This window comes from Mustela erminea, chromosome 1 (assembly GCF_009829155.1).
Source record: "Mustela erminea isolate mMusErm1 chromosome 1, mMusErm1.Pri, whole genome shotgun sequence".
NCBI classification, from domain to species: Eukaryota; Metazoa; Chordata; class Mammalia; order Carnivora; family Mustelidae; genus Mustela; species Mustela erminea.
In genome coordinates, this window is record NC_045614.1 from 191,795,134 (window position 1) to 191,812,239 (window position 17,106).

General features: G+C 38.4%; 2 long non-coding RNA genes across 4 annotated transcripts in view; one reads left to right on the forward strand and one right to left on the reverse strand.

Moving 5' to 3' along the window:
* The window catches only part of LOC116595849, a 212,187-nt gene that overhangs the window by 47,198 nt on the left and 147,883 nt on the right, over positions 1-17,106 (forward strand). The gene's annotated exons all lie outside the window — the stretch shown is intronic.
* On the reverse strand, positions 1,316-3,993 carry LOC116595861. The gene is made up of 3 exons (XR_004287893.1): positions 3,891-3,993; positions 3,019-3,253; positions 1,316-1,386 (listed from the first exon to the last, which is right to left on the reverse strand). It is a non-coding gene; the product is annotated as an uncharacterized LOC116595861 (long non-coding RNA).

Here is a 17,106-nt window from a genome sequence, read left to right on the forward strand (position 1 = left end):
GTCAAGTGGATTCCCCACTGAGAGGAGCCTGACACATGCTTGATCACAGGACCCTGAAACCATGACACTAACTGAAATCAAGAGGGGCCACTCAATGACTCAGCCACTCAGGTGCCCCAACAAACTCTTTTCTGAGACTTGTTGCATGAGCTAAAACTCTCCAAACTATTAGTAACCCTCAGTTAAATTTGTATTGCTCTTAGATTCATTGAGGATCATTTTAGTGTGTCATATTTTTAATGTTTTCTTTTGGTTTCTTTTATATACTTCCTTTCTATTCAAGATTTTATTTATTTATTTGAGAAAGAGAGAGAGAGAGAGAGAGCAGGTAGGGAGAGAGAGAGGGAGAAGCAGACTCCCTGCTGAGCAGGGAGCTGGTCATAGGGCTTGATCCCAGGACTATGAGATTATGACCTGAGCGGAAGGCAGGCACTTAACCGATTGAGCCACCCAAGTGTCCCTATATACTTTTTTTTTTTTTTTTTAAAGTAATCTCAACACCCAACTTGGGGCTCAGATTCAAACCTTGACATAAACAGTCTTGTGCTCTACTGACTGAACCAGCGAGGCACCCCTTTTCTGTTTTTTTTTGTTTTTGTTTTTTAATATTGCTCACGATGTTTAAGAAACTGTCTTCTCTATTTTTATATACAAGAAGCATTTTTTTAAAATGAGAAATATTTGTCACATTTTATTAAGTTTTCTCTTTGAGGGACTAGTAATAAGCCTACATCCTCTGAGGAAATTCATCTGGCCTGGTCTGGATTCTTGTTCTGTGTAAGTTTCATGTCTGGTCTCATGTGATCTGCAGTAGAATGTCTGCTACTTTTTTATCATTAACTTTTATTTTATACATAGATATTTAATGAGTGCACAAGGTACTGACTTTTTCTCAATTTCTTTTAGAAGACCCAGTTTTGTCCAAAATCTCACCAAATGCTCTCTGTGGCCATATGATGCTGTGACCCCTCTCATGTCTCAGTCTTCCATTTGGAACTATGTTCTCTCTTTGGCAACTAACTTCGTTTTCTCTGTGGTAGCAACAACCTCAGTGGCAACAGGAGTGGGGGAAATTTTACATCCTCTTTGGCAGGAATAAACACTTCCTGCCTGGAATCCAATATGAAAATAAATTGCCCACTGTGCAAAAACATGGAAGTCATGATATTCCCGAAGAAACATCTTTTAATAGTCTCCCAGCAGTCATGGTTTTGGGTGTTACTATTTACAATACCATAGGGGTCACATTTCCATGAGATTTTGAATCATTTAGCAATAAAATACAAATTATTTATTCTGTAATGTGTATCTTTATTTTGCACTGTTTACACTCTAGCATTTTATTAGCACTGAGGGATGGTGTCCAGGCCATTTGCATCTTTATTTCTGTCATTCATGGAAAAAGAAAGAATGGAAGTGACTTGGGCATATCAAACAAGTTGGCATTGTGAATGCTTACAATTCTAATCCTCAAGCTAATTCTTAAAAGTGGAATTTTTTCACACTCAAATGAAACTAGGTAATTGATACGTTGCTGTATATTTTCTTTTGTAACAGTAGGTCCTACCTAAGAACTTTAATCCTATTTTATCCTTTGCTTGCTATGTAAAATGGTTCTAAATTTACTATCTATCTTTCCTTGACCTTTTACTGCACTAGCTGTTTTGCTTTTTCATGTCTAAGATTGCCCCATTCTTTCAATCCTTCTTTATTTACTAAACTTTTTAATTTGGTTGCTGTTCTCTGAATTTTTTCCAATTTTTGATACGCTTTAACAAAGAAAACTAAAACCCTGAATGCTGAGAGCTTTTAAATGCCAAAAAGGGAAGAAAAATCATTTGTTTTTGTATGTAACACTCTTATTAACAACAGTCCCAATTCAGTGTTTATTTTTCTGGCAAGAATATTCATTATTGACTCATCTCTTCTATTCCTTTCCTTATAACCTTGAGAGCAATACATAGTGCACAGAAAATGAAACAGAAAATAGGGCAGAGATGGGGGTCGCAAGAAGGTGGTATTACAGTTTTTCAAAATTAGCTTAACATTTGTGATATTTGCTGGGCAAACAAACTTTGGGTATTAAATCATCAATATATTGACAATTATACACAATTCAAATGCCACTGCCTCTACCAGTCATCAGCAGTGATGTAAATCAGATCACATTAAACATTCTTATTGCTGGTGTTATCATAATTTTGACTTAATTCCTACAGATTGTTTTCTAGCTTTTATCTCTACATTTCCAAATGATCATTTCATGTTATCATTTTGTTTTTATTGTAGATATGAGTTCATAATTCCTAGCCATAAGTATAAATTCAAGGGTATTTTATGGCACTTTGCGGTTTGTAAAAAGCTTTCGTGTGTATGTTCTCACTTCATCCTAGAGCTTCATGGGGTGGACAGGAAATGGATTCTTTGTTCCATTTCACAGATGGAAAATCAAGGCTCAGGTTGCTTAAGAAGCTGTCTAATGAGTTAGCAAATGTGAATAATCACAGGAAGAGCATTCGCAGAACTCAGGCTAGTGTTTAAGCCCTTTGACTTAGTTGATAGTTCAAGTACACTACTCTGCAAGAAAAATTTAGCTATTGTTTTAACTCTGTTTCATCATCGAGTTTAGAGGACTACCCCTACGGTGCATCAACGGCAGCTCTCAAATGCAGATGGAATGATTATGGTCATAGAAGTTAAGAAGCAAAGAATAAAGTCAAGGGAGGAGCTGGAGAGAGTAGTGTCACCTAGATTGCCTCTGGGCATTCAGTGGAACTGTTGTCATAGATCTTCGATCCAAATTTAATTTTTAAAGCTATCAGCAGATAATATAAATTATGCCAATGAGGGCATTTATGAATATCCATTACTTGTATAACTAACAATCCCAGTCTGAGTGTGTGTATATGTGATATGTGTTTTTAATAACAAAATTAACCACTGCTTCATTGAAACCTTTTACTCCAAACCTCAGACCTCAAAAATAACATCTTTCTTTTTCAGAAGCCTAATGCTCACCTTGCTGCCACCCTGAGAGCGGTTCCTTACCCTGGAACTGGAGCACAGGCATTATTCTTCTGTACCTGAGCTCCTGCCACGTGCTCCCTTTCCATTTGAGAGGCCACCCAGACTCTCTCCCGTGTAGTCTTTCATTTAACTTTGTCAGTACTGATGTTGCAAGCTTGGAATCAAAGGAGAAGTCCTAACTAACTTATATTAGGTATCATTCTTATCACTGAAAGCATCTGTAGATCTGATAAGAAAAAATGTCATCTGTAGTGATTTCCTAGCAACGTTACAGAATTCACTAACAGAAACTTCCCATGTTTTAACTTTTCTCTCATTTCTGTTTAACTTCTGAACCTATGATGATTCTGTCAGAATATTCCAGAATTGTGAATGTACCTAATTCATTTCCTTAGCAGTAGCATTCTAGCTTTAAGTTAGGTTTTAATTATGGACACTTTAGTATAGGGCAGAGACTGCTCCCCATGCAATTCTGGCTTCCATTTCTGGCTCACTGCCACCTTCTCCCGTGGCAAAGACCCAGAAGCCTGGGAACAGGAGAAATACACTATCAGTTCTCATCACACCGACCTGGCTTTTTGCCACTTTCAACTGAGAACACCTGAAAAATAACAGCCAGGTTCGCTGCCATTTTATTGACCCGGGGAAAAGGAGAAAGCCAAATGGGCATAGTATTCCTGATTTAAACTGAATTCAGTTCAATCCATCACATATTTTTGAAAGCACACTCTGTGACTGGTACAAGGCACACAGAAATGAGAAGGGTTTGTTTCAGATGAGACAGATGCTTACAATATACTGGGATTAGGGAACTTTCAGTTGTATGTACTAATAAGCCCTAGTTTGAGGAAGGGTCTTCTCACCCCAGTGAGAGAATCACTTGTCCATCCACATTAGAACTCTCAGCCCCTTTGTTACATTAGGACATGGCGTGAGACTCTAAGTCCTCTGTGTAGCTCCATGGGGGACACTAGGACAACTGGTGGGAAATGGTGGATTGTTCTTATGATTGTGACTCTTGGAGTGGCTGGCGGCCAATGGCATTGAAGGTATTAAAAGTCTAACCCTCTTAGGTTGTGGATTGGCAGGGAACCATTTTACTAGTTAGTAGAAAATCCACTAGTACAAAGACTTTTTTTACATACCAGAGCAAACTGTATTAAAAGCTGTCATGGTAATAAGACATCCTTGCAGACCAGGAAACACAGTAAGTAGACTGAAAAGTTATTGAGATATTATTGTACTATTGAATGACACCAGGGATAATAGCATTGATTCCCCACAGAAGGATATTGTAAATCATGACCAATTAATTGGTACAGAAACTTTGAAAAGAAATCAATGAAAATCGGGAAGACAGATCTGGGTAACTCAATGAGTCTGTTCAGTTTTTTTTTTTTTAAAGTCCTCCTGAGTCCTCTGTGGTCAGGTATAATGGTATATTTGCAGTTGTGCCTGTCAGAAGCCTTGAGGAATTTTATCGCTCTGTTGTGACCCAAGTGTGGACTCTTTTGAAGGACCTATGCCTCCTTCTTTGCTTGTTACGAAAACCTTAAAAACAACAAGGCTGACAAGTAGAAAGACACCTGTAGAAACCTTAGGGGAAAAAAAATTACCCTTTAATGTTTATTTTGCTTAGGAAAATGACCAGAGGTCTCCGGTGATGAGATGGGGTATATCAGTTTGGGAGAGTGACCAGGAAAGATCTATTTTTCTGTCTCCTGCAATGCACTTTTGCCATTTGCATTTTTCTTTTCTCAAGACACAAATAGCACTCATTGGCTTCTCTGACCCTCCATCTCTCCTGTCATTCCTGCAGTCATGTTGAGAAAATGACATCTTTACAAAAGGTCAGGTATTTGTCATGTAAGAAAATTCTCAGAATTATGATCTCAAGACACAGAAGCAAAAAGTTGGGTTACTAAAGCCTTCCAATTGAGAGTATCTCTTTGAATCATCAGGGACACACCTACTTTATGGATGCTTTGGATTACTGATGAGGAGGTAAATCTTTAATGAAAGTTTTCAACCTTCTTTACACTCTCTAATTCTTTAGTCCCTTCGGAACCTAAGAGATTCTCCCCCTGCTTGAGGTTGTTTTCAGTATATAGTAAAGTTATGGGGCACCTGGGTGGCTCAGTTGCTTAAGCGTCTGACTCTTGGTTTCATTTCACGTCATGATCTCAGGGTCCTGAGTCACAGCCCTGTACAGGCTCCATACTTAGCAGAGAGTCTGCTGGAGATGGTCTCTCCCTCTGTCCCTCCCGACTCTGCTCGGCTTGCCTGTTCTTTCAATGAAATAAATAAATCTTAAAAAAATAAAAATAAAGAGTATATGGTAAAATTATGAGGCAGTCATTCTAAACAAGTGAAAAATAAGAATTCCTTCAAAGATACATGCATCTATAGGAAGATATTCAAAATTAGCCAATTTTCACCCTTTAGTATTCCACCAGTTTAAAGAAACTCACTGCCAATCATTTAAAATGGCTTATTATTATACCTGTCTTGGTGATAATAACATCTTGCACACATTGAATATTTCTTGGGTGCCCCCAATATACATTATCTTATTTAATGCTCACCATGAGCCTGGATGGTGGGTCCTTTTTTTTAATCCCCTCATTTTACTGGTGAGTCAACCATCCCTTCACTCCCACTTACATCACCTGCCCTATTGATTCTACCCCCAGGATACAACTTGAACCATCTACTTAGCTCTATATAGGGTCAACCTGCTAGTTCAAGGCACTCTCCTCCTCACTTAGCCTCCTGCAGTAACAGTTCTCTTTTCTATTCTGGCTCCCGTCCAATCTGCATAGTAGCCAGAATTACCTTTTTAAAATGCATATTGATTCACATTGCTTCTCCCTGTAAAATCCTGCTCTGTAAAGCTCTGTGGAAGCTTTACACCACACACCCTGGCTCTTCTGATTCCACCTGCTTCTCCAGCCTCATCTTTTGCTGAGTTATGCTTGCTTATGCCACTCCAGGCTCATGGAGGTCTTTCTTTTCTAGAACATGCACTCTTGTCTCACCTTCACATGAGCTGTTTTCAGCCAGGCTCCTGAAGTGTTCAGGAGCTACTCTTACTCCTCATTGAGGTCTCTGTTAAAATGTTGCTTCCCAAAGTTTCCTCAACCCTTTCTCTCTAAAGTGGGTTCTTTTGCTCTTTACTACCATAGTAGTGTTCTTTCTATCTGTGTCTATCTATGCCTTATCTCCTGGCTTCTCATCTACATGGATAGATTTTATCTCAGACCCTTGATGTAGGCCTAGACCTGTCACAGTTTTGCTCTGTAAGTTCCAAATCACTTAACATGTCTTAAAAAAAAGCAGAACATTTTTTAAAGATTTGTTTATTTATTTGAGAGAGAGACCGAGAGAGAGCCAGTGCACCTGTGTGAGTGGGGGGAGGGGCAGGAGGAGAGAATTGAATAACTTGCATGAGATTCCACAGCAGCAAGTAGTGAAGCCAAAATTTGAATCCAGATATGTGCCTGATTCCAAAGACCATGTTTTTTTTGTTTTTGTTTTGTTTGCTTGTTTTGTTTTGTGTTTTGTTTTTCGTTTTTTGTTTTTAAAGCAATGCTATAAGAGTCCATGCAGTTGTGCAATGTGTATGCCAATGGATGGATGGTCTTATACGTACTCTTTGTTAATCAAGGGTATGCATATGCTATGTATGTGGTTGTTGTGTCTTGTGCTATGGCTCTAAGTTCATTGATGCTTAAGAGATACAAGCACAAGAGAGGCCATTATGAGACCTTGTACCTGTGGCTCTAATTTTTGTGTTTCCTAAAAGGGAACTGCTGCTCATTTACCCCTCTAACCACCTGCGTCCTCTTATCACATTTTCACAATCTAGAATGTGAAAAGAAATCCCTGGCTTCATAAGATAGAATTCCTAGTAAAATTTCTCTTTCAAAGAATTAATTGACAATTCCCTGACATAGCAAGAGAAGATTAAAGGACACAGACGTACACAAACTCTTTGGGAAGCTGTTACAGGACCTCTAAGGTGTGTGTGCAGTTATACTATCAGAATGATCGGTGAAAGAACCATAATAGGATAACAACAGGCAGCAGTGCCCTGGCCTAGTCATGGCTGAGAAGGGAGCCCTAGAAGGAGGCTCTCCCTGTGGTTTCTGAATGGCCCAAGGTATTCATCAAACAAAACAGAGAGCAGAGTCATTTTTTAAAAATTAGCTTTTATTCTCAATTTATCAATGTTAATTCATTTATTTATTCATATGTTTATTCATGATGATTCCCTGCATCACTTACTAAATCACAAGTAATATCCTGTATACTTGCATACAAGTTTAATGTTTCTCTTTCTGGTTATAAATTTAATGTAATTTAGGATATTGAGATAGTACTGAAAAGAAAGGAAAAGATTACTTTTAGAAATCTCCAAGCCCATAGATAAACACAGTTTTTGTGTGTATATGTGTGTAAGGGCATATGCATTTCAATGCTTACACACACTCCTGCTATAAGTCATAAAAAAGAAAAAAAAGAAGTGGGACTATCCTCATCTATAGAACATAGAAGGAAATTTTAGGATATTAGGACAAAATTTCACATGCTTTTTGTTCTATGTCAAGTGCAATGCTCAATCTTCATACAGAAATCACCTGGATTCTCCCAGTCTTTCATTGCATAGATGGAATTTTCATTGTTGGAGAAGTGCTCTTCCCCAAAGCTGGTTCTGTCCACTTGGTGACGGAAGATATGTCAGAGGTATTGCTTACAGTTGAGCATCATTGGGACTACCACGTTAGTGTCCAGGAAGAAGAAGGACCATGACAATTCTTCCTTGCTTTCCCCAGGGTCAAGATTGTGAGCCCATTTATGAAATCAAGTGTTAAAATTTACTTTTGCCGTTATTTTTCAATCACCAGATTCTCTCTTATTCAAAGATATACTTGCCACGAAGGATTTCCAAAGGGTATTTAAGCAAGTGGTATGAAGATGTTCCTCATTTTCTTAGTGTAGGGATGCAGCTCATATTTCCAAAAATCTATAAATGCTTTGTCAGATTTTGCTTATAAGAAAGTCCTATTTTTTCTGTCTTGATAAAATAAAGACACTGGGAAGGCCCATAATGATTTATAAAGAATATTTTTTTCTCAAATTTTATTCCTACAGCATAACTAAGGTTATATAGTATATTAGTCTGCTTAGACTATCATAAGAAAGTACCACAGACAGTGTGGCTTAGACAACACAAATTTATTTTCTCACAGTTCTGGAGTCCAAAAGTCCAAGACTGAGGTATTGATGAGGTTGCTTTATTCTGAGACTTTTCCTTGGATTGTAGATGGCCTTATTGTTTCTGTGTCTTCATACAGTCATTCCTTTGTTCATGTCTGTGTTCTAATCTCCTCTTCTTATGTAGACATCAGTAATATTGGATTAGGCCTCATTTTACCTTAATTACCCCTTTAAGGATCCTACCTCCAAATACAGTCATATATGACTTTAGCACTTGAATTTGAGGGAAGGGACACAATTCAGCCCATTCACTGCACATAAGTAGTGAATTAAGGGTCTGGGGTTTAAAAAATGGGTTTTCTGACTCCGGAGTATAGAATTTTTCAACCACACCCAAGTTGCCATTGTGTCATTAATTCTCTTCTCCACTAACTTTATTCCATCTCATTAATCAGCTCTACTTCCCACCATCCCAAGGTGCTGCTACTTGCTAGTAAGGTTCTGAGGAAATTAAAGTCCTTCTCTTGTGAGAAGATGGAATAGGCAGGCTGTGAGGAAAAGAGGCAGCAGTGAGTGAGTGAAATGCTTGAAAAATAGAGTAAGAAGGTCATACAATTATTAGTCTGAAAAAGACATTTATTGAACAAATGTGAATTATTTGCAAATAATTACTGAATTGATTGGAATTATTCTCAGTTAGTAGGAACTAGTTTAAAGAGAAAATTAAAAAAAGTTCCTAAGTCTATCTAGTCATTGTTTTATTTGTTCTTCACCATAACCCTGTTAGGTGAACAGAGTTCCTTTATCTTTATCATTTTAAAGAATTAGGAGTTGAAGCTCAAAGAGTTTGTGTGACTTGCCCAACTGGTAGAACTAGGACTCCAACCCACTTCTTTTGATTCAGAGTGCAGTGATCTTTTGCTTGTACTAGCTGCCTCCCTATTCAGCGTACCCACAGGATGCTGTGTGAAGTTCTGTAGGTAATTTGTAGATTCACCACAGGATATGCTCTCAAAGAACTTCCTTTCTGAAAGATCAAACTGTCCTACTCCTCACCCTATCTACCCTGCCCCGCCCCTGAAGCCCACGGGCAGACAAATGGATATGCATATCCACACTGAGAAAGTCCTTTTTATGGAAATGTATTTTCTGAAGGTGCACCTTGCCTAGAGGGGGGTGGACAACTGTTACGCAGTATATTGGAGAAGTTCATAAGCTCACATCTACCCTCCACCTGTCTGCCAAGACATGACACAAGCTCCTCCTGATTCTAATGTCTCATCTGTAAGAAGAGCTAGAATTAGTTTAAAAAAAAAAAAAAAGTGGCTGAACTAGCACAGGTTTTCCACTAGTAAGTTATGAAGTCAGACCATCGTTTCAAATATGAAGTACAATAAATAAAATAGAAAAATACCAGAGTGTACTTCATGAAATTAGAGGAAATTCTGCTTCATGAAACTTGTGCTTCCATTTTTCTTTGCGTGTGTGCAAGCCCACATACTGGAACCTTCAAAATAAATGTATTTTGTGATGGATGGCAGTGAAAAAAATGATCTCTCTCTCTTTTTTTAAATAAACAGCATTTTATACTTTCTGAATTAAATATTCTCTTGATAATATGATAAAAATTATCATCTCTCTCCCACTATAAATGCACACAACTAGAGAATTCTTCTGGGCTCTTTTCCTCAACATTTCCATATTTGACCTCTGGTAATTTAGAGCTAAGAGCCTAGCCTAAAGAAGATGAGTGAAGTTATTCAGTATTTAGTTAGCAACTCTTTGCTGTATAAAATAAGGCTGTTGGATACAGGGTGTCCAAGCTACACCACACCAGCTCTCCCAAGCTAAAGTTCCAAAGGGTCAGAAAGGCAATCAACAGCTAAATGAATAGGGTTGGCTTCAGGGTTAAGTGCTCAGGAGAAATTGGGGGGATGAGATAGAAGTAACTGGAGAGGAAGTGGGAGAAATTAAGGAAGGTAGTTTATTTTGGTCTGGGCGCCAGAGAATGTGTCTCTTTTATTAGCTGGGATCGTTACACTAATATCGCTGGTGATGCTTCTCCTGCTACAGTACACCTCCCAGAGTGTTTGACAATATTTCAAAGCATTTCATGAATATTTATTGATTGGTAGTTTTATTTAATTTTTTTCCAGGATAGATGGAGAAAATATGTCTGAAAGTATAGATTCTGGCATTAGACTGCCCGAGCTTGAATTCTTGTTCTGCCCTTTTACTAGCAATGTGATTGTGGGCAAGTTACTTAATCTCATTAAACTTCGGTTTCTTTGGGCTTATTTCTAAAACGGGGCAAATAGCATTACCTACATGATTAGACTGTTATGAGGATTAAATAGGTTAATAAATGTAAAGAACATGCATATTACATTTTCTGATATCCATCCTGGTCCTTAGTGGCTTTGAAAAACAACCATTTTATATCTCACAATTTTGTGGACCAGGAAGTTAGATCTTAGTGGAGCAGTTTTTCTACCTTATTCTTCTGCTTTATCAACTGAAGTCACTTGGTGGTTTTTAGTTGGTCGATGAGCTACACAGGGCAGAGGGAAGTTGGAGAAGTTCCACGTGGCTTCACTCACATACCGTGCGTGTGGTAGGGATGACTGGAGAGGTAGGACGGTAGACCAGAAAGACCAGAACTCCTTCATGTGACCTGTTGCAGTAGGATTTCTTAGAATAAACATTTCTTATTTAGAGGTTCAGGGCTCCCAGAGAGTGTTCTAAGAAAGAGGAAATAGTAGCTAAAGGCTTTTTAGGGGCTAGGTCCAGAAACTTAACACAGAGATACTTCTGCCATATTCAACTGGTGTAAGTCATCACGGAATCAACCCAGATTCAAGAAGGAGTTATAGACCCCACCTTTACACTGGAGAAATACCAAAGAAATTGTAGCCATTTTTAATCTGCCACACTATCCATTGCACCTAGAAAGCACTAGATAAATATCTAAGCCATAATTTTTGTATCCTGCCAAAACTTACAAAAACATGGTTTTGTTTATTTCAGATTGCCATAGCTAAATCAAACTTTAACTTTGTTTTTCTTTTACTACTACTTCTTCTTCTTTTTTTAAAACCTTTGATACTTCTTAAAATAGCCCCCATTAATAGGTGGCAGTTGGAGATTTAAAAACGGGCACCCCTCCCCCAGTACCCCTCCCCACCACAGGCCACTGAGCATTAGCTGGGGGAATTTCCCTCCCACGACAGCAACGGTTTTTATCTATGTCAAAAGTCATACAGAACTTTGTTTCAGTTTATTCATGGGTAACCGTAATTCTGCTAATATCACCACACAATTGTGTGTGTGGTTCCTCTCCAGAAACCAAGGACTTAGAAAAGTACATCAAAATTCATTAGTAAACAATTAAATTTTCCTCGACACATATACTACTTGACTGAACCCCAGGCTCTTCTTTCTCCCCTCAACACCAACAAAATCTTCCAAATTAAAAGGACAGAAATAAAAAGCCATATAAAAATTTGGACCAGTTTACATTTTAAATTTTCTTGTAAAAGACCGAGGATCATGTGGCATTAATCTAAACAGACGTTTCCTGTAACCACTTATACCCTTAACGAATCAGCAAATTAATGAGGGTTCTACATTCTTATCTATTGGCTTGGATGAGTTTATTTATTTGCTTTGGCCAACTCAGCCTATCTTGCCTTCCTTTTTACATAATTTTTTTTTTTTTTCCCTAGATTGAATACTGTCCTGAGGTACACAGATGCTCTTTTTGGTTTGTGAAGCTCAAGGTCAGTTTAAAGGCAGGTCCCCAGAGAAGTGAGCATTTGTGACTGGGTCATCTATTTCCCTGAATCTGTTACAGCTTTTGAGATATATGTAAGGAGGAGAAAACAGATAAGCCAAATTGGTTTTTGAAACGAGGGACACCTACAAATGGAGCACTACTGACCATGAAAATGTAGCCTAACTGTATTTATTTGGAGAAAAGATCCATTTGATCCTTTTATCCTCTGACTTGAAACCGAAATGTCTATATCCTGCTTTTATTAAAAAATTCATCAAAATGTAAGTCATTCACACCCCCCTTCTGCCGCACCCCCACTCACCCAGCCCCAGTTCTGTCTATTAAATAAATTCTGTCTTGAAGTCATTATTTTCCCCAAGTTTCCCAGCATTGCCGCTCCCTCCTCCCAAAACTGTTCCAATCTGTGTAACAAGACTACTTCATAAGGGATATTTGCTAGCAGGAGTATTGATTCAGTAATGGAATCGCAGTTCAATCGTGGTGACAAGAAGCCCGATTCCCCCCCCCCCCCCCCGCTTAAGAATTGTCAAGATAGTTAGACTCTAAGGTATAAAATTTGTACATGAAATCACCTGTGCCATTTTTACCTGTGCCATTTCTTTTTATGCTTAGGCCATATACTTCCCTTAACAGTTTGCTCAAAGTCCACACATTTGTACCTTTGAATGGCTTTCAAAAAAAAGGCTGTCCTTCCCATTTTGGAAAAGAAAAATTGCATTCTAACAAGTGGGAAACTTGAGATCACGTCTTCTCATGTGTGACATTAGTCCCATTATCATACTGGGGCCCTTACAGACTTTACCTGAAGCCCAGTGGGGTGGAAGGAGCACTAATTAGCAGCCAGGAGGACTGGCTTCGGTGTCTCTTCTGCTCTTCACCAGCTGCTTAAGCTGGACCTGCGCTCAACCTTTTGCGTGTCCTCTTCCTCTGCCATTTAAAGCAAGAATGAAGAACCACGTGATCTTGCGGGTCCCTTTCAGTGTAACAGGCTTAAACTATTCAGCTTTAGTGTGAATTTAGAATGGACAGTGTCAAATGAAACACTTCAAATGCTTTTCATTTTGATGTACCCCTTAATGTTGAATTAAATTACTATTTTCTCTCATCTGACATTTGTGACATAAAACTGTCCCCATTCTCCTTATGTCTCCCGACAAGATGCTCTGAGAACCTTGTATAAGGTGTGAATATGGAAAATGTTGATCTGATTTCTGAGTTTCCGTCACCTTCGCTCTACGCGGTTGCATTTCCAATCAGACCGATGTTCACAGTTCTATTTCTTGCAGCGAACTGCTTGGCCACAGGGTTTGTACAATTTCTCTTTTTTTCCCTCAACACAGCACTTTCCCAGTTCATGTAAACTCTGTGTTAATTATTTTGGCTGTTAGCTGAGAGGAAGAAAAGCTCACATTTGCTAAATCAAGAATGACGAAGTGGATTCAGAAGTGCTCTCTCTACAGAATGGTTTACACTCTGGAGCTAAATGCAGACTCTCTCCTTGCTTCGATGTGTTGCTCACAAATATCGATTAATCATTTTTCTTCATTAGCTTATGTCTTCCTAGTAGCATAGCACATTTGACTCTCCTTCTGTCTTCCAGGAGACTGGGAGGCTATAAACTCAAGCTGACAGTATCAACAAAAGGACTCCAGCAGTTTCTAGAGGTGGGGAAACAGATCATTAATGCTAGTCTCCTCTACTAAAAGATATAAATGTTCTAGGCGGTGGGTTTGGTTTTTTGGTATCCTATAAAACTTTGTGTTGTATGTGGCCCACAGTGAAAGTGATGGTGAAATCACCCACTTGAAGATTCTAATTCTTCTGTAGTTCCACAGGGTTCCCTAGACAAAATTTTCTGTGCCCTGTAAGGAAGGACCGGTGGCCAGTTCTAAGGCATACATAGCCGTCAGAGAAATCTAAGTGTCTAGGCAAAGGCGAGACTCTGAATGAGCTCTTCCCCGCTAACTACCTAAGGAATGTGTATTTTTAGGTGCAAAGGAGAGAATTAAGCTGCCTTTTTAGGTCTGAATTGATCAGTATTAATTTTGGTAGTCCAAACTGTCTGGCTCTAAGTATGAAAAGGAATTAAACTAGTTTACACATGTAAGAGGTGCTCCCCGGCCTGGGAACTGAGCTTTTTTTAAGGACCCAGGATGTTATCTCCCTGTACATCTGTTTCCTCTTCTCGTGTTGCACACTGGCTTTTGTTCTTCAGTCAACACCATGGGGAAGATAGACTCATCCCAACTCCTAGGATCCCACTGTTTTATTTCAAAACAACAATAGCCAGACCATACTAAACTGAGGGTCTTTTAGCCTCAACGCTAAATTTAGGGCCTGCATTTATTTTCTCTACTCAAGTCAGTTGAGTACTGTCTTTTGAATTAACCATGGCTAGGGGCCTTGAGAAGGAAACACACACCGGGCTTCTGGGGGTGCCTTCCACCACTTCTTCACCTGCTCCACCACCCTGAATCAGGACAACCAATCAAGTATAATTGCCTGTAAGGTATTTGACCATTGTTAAAGACCTGAACTCTTGTAGTGACTCTTACGAAAGGAAAACCTAATACATGTTCTCAACTGATCTGCCTTTTGTGTGTCAAGAGGGCTTTTTCACTGTGGCCAAATAGGTAAGGTCCGAAGCTGATGCCCAGTCACACTTCTATTACCATTTCTTTTGAGTTTTAGGTACTATTTATTGACCTTCCACTGTGGAAGAAGAGGATTTTGTTCTCGTTGACGCCCCCACATCTCTATCACACCAACATACAGGCCTGGCTCCCTCACCCCATACAGCGTCCTTGCACAACACATTTCTTATGCCCGCCATATAGTCATGATTTTGGACTCTTTCTATTATTGTGAACACGTAAATGTTCTCTACAATAGAACTGTGTGTAATGCTGTGTTAGCCAGAATAGACTAATCTATAGCACAGAAATGAACGTCAGAACCTCAGTGGCTTTTGCTCATACAAAGTCCACACCAGGATCAAGTGACTCCCCTGGGCAGTTTTCCCTTAATGCATTGACCCAGTGGTTCAGAAGGCTCTGATCTTGTGGCTGTACCAATTCAGTAACAATCTCTATGGCAGAAGAGAGAGAATGGAGTGGAAAACCCAGGGGATTTTCACTGCTTCAGGTAAAAAATGGTGATATGCCACTCCTACTCACATTTTGTTGACCCAGACTAGTCACATGGCTTTGTCTAATTGCAAGGATATTGGGATGTGGAATTCTCAAGAACGAAACGAGAACGTGATATTTGTGATTTCTATTGCATATAAGATTACTCTTTTAAAGGTTTTTTAAGCTTCCTGAAATTTATATTATACTTGTTTTGTTATTTTATATGCTAATGTATAAGATATGCTAGTTTTACCTTCTTTTTTTTTTTAAGATTTTATTCATTTATTTGACAAAGAGAGAGGGATCACAAGTAGGCAGAGCAGCAGGGAGAGAGTGGGGGAAAGCAGCCTCCCTCCTGAGCAGAGAGCCCTATTCAGGGCTCAATCCCGGGGACCCTGAGATCATGACCTGAGCCGAAGGCAGAGGCTTAACCCACTGAGCCCCCAGGTGCCCCTAGTTTCACCTTTTTTTTTTTTTTAAGATTTTATTTATTTATTTGACAGAGGGAGAGAGATCACAAGTAAGCAGAGAGGCAGATAGAGAGATGGGGAAGCAGGCTCCCCAGTGAGCAGAGAGCCTGATGCGGGGCTCGATCCCAGGACCCTGAGATCATGACCTGAGCTCAAGGCAGAGACTTAACCCACTGAGCCACTCAGGCACCTCCCTAGTTTCATCTTCTTGACAGTATTTCTTTTTTACCATTTTGACCAACTCCAAATGGTACCCATTTTCTACAATAGTTTTACAATTTTTTTCCCTGAAATTCTTTTGATGATCACTTTAGTATTTTTTGTTTTTGTTTTTTGGTTTAAGTCCTCATTCTAGTAGAACTTGTCTTCCAGTGATTGCCTGAGAAAGATAATTTAAATATCTGTATGTCTAAAATGTCTTTATTTTACTTCATTTTATTGATAATTTGTTTAGATTTACCAATCTAGTTTGGAAATAATTTTCTTATAATTTTAAAGGCATTGTCCTTTTGTTTTCTTGTATCTAGTGCTGCTGTGGAGAAGATTATAGAAAATTTTATTCTCATTTTTTATGTCATCTTTTTTCCTTCTGGAATTCTTGTAAAATTTTTTCTTTTTTCTTAGTATTCTGAAAGTTCATGGTGATATGTAATTTGCATATATATTTATTTATTGTGTTGGCCACTCAGTAGTTCCCTTTAAGTGGAATCTTAGATCTTTCAACTCAGAAAATTTTATTGAAAAAAAATTTTAAGTTTAGTTCTTTTCTTTTCTCTGTTAGGCTTTTGGTATCTCTTATTTGGTATCCACCAAATATTGTGGTATCCACACAATAAATTGTACCTCCTATTCTGGTCCTATAATTTTATCTTTTTAAATTTTATATCTAGTTTTTAAAATATTGTCCTTTAATATTTTATTAATTTTTTAATTTTTACTTTAGTATTTAAAATTTTAAAGGTCTCTTTTTTGTTCTCTGATTATTTTTTCTTTAGAGTTGACACTCATTATGTCAAGGATGAAATAACTCCTCTTTTTTCTCTGAAAATATCAACCATCTCTTTTCCTCTTTCCTTGCATAAATTGTTTCCTTCAAGTTGCTTTCCAATGTTGGCTTGTTTGTGCTTGTCTATCATGTTAGGGACTTTCAGATGTCTGATGATTTGGGGATATATGCTTACATATAAAAGTTTGTCACTAAAAAACTGATTGGAATGTTTATATACATATATGTGAGTATACGTGTGTTTGTGACATGATTATAGGTTTAATTGTAAGGTGTTCTTATTAGGCTGTCTCATTGGGGATCTCAATATGTATGGATATTTTTTCTTGCGATGGCTCAGATTCTCCAGAAAAAATCCTTTTCCTGTTTGGGTGGGATAAACCTGACTGCCAGGATCCTCAGAGCAGGGAGAGATAAAGAAGTAGGGATTTCAGTATAAATGTATAAAAGTTTATT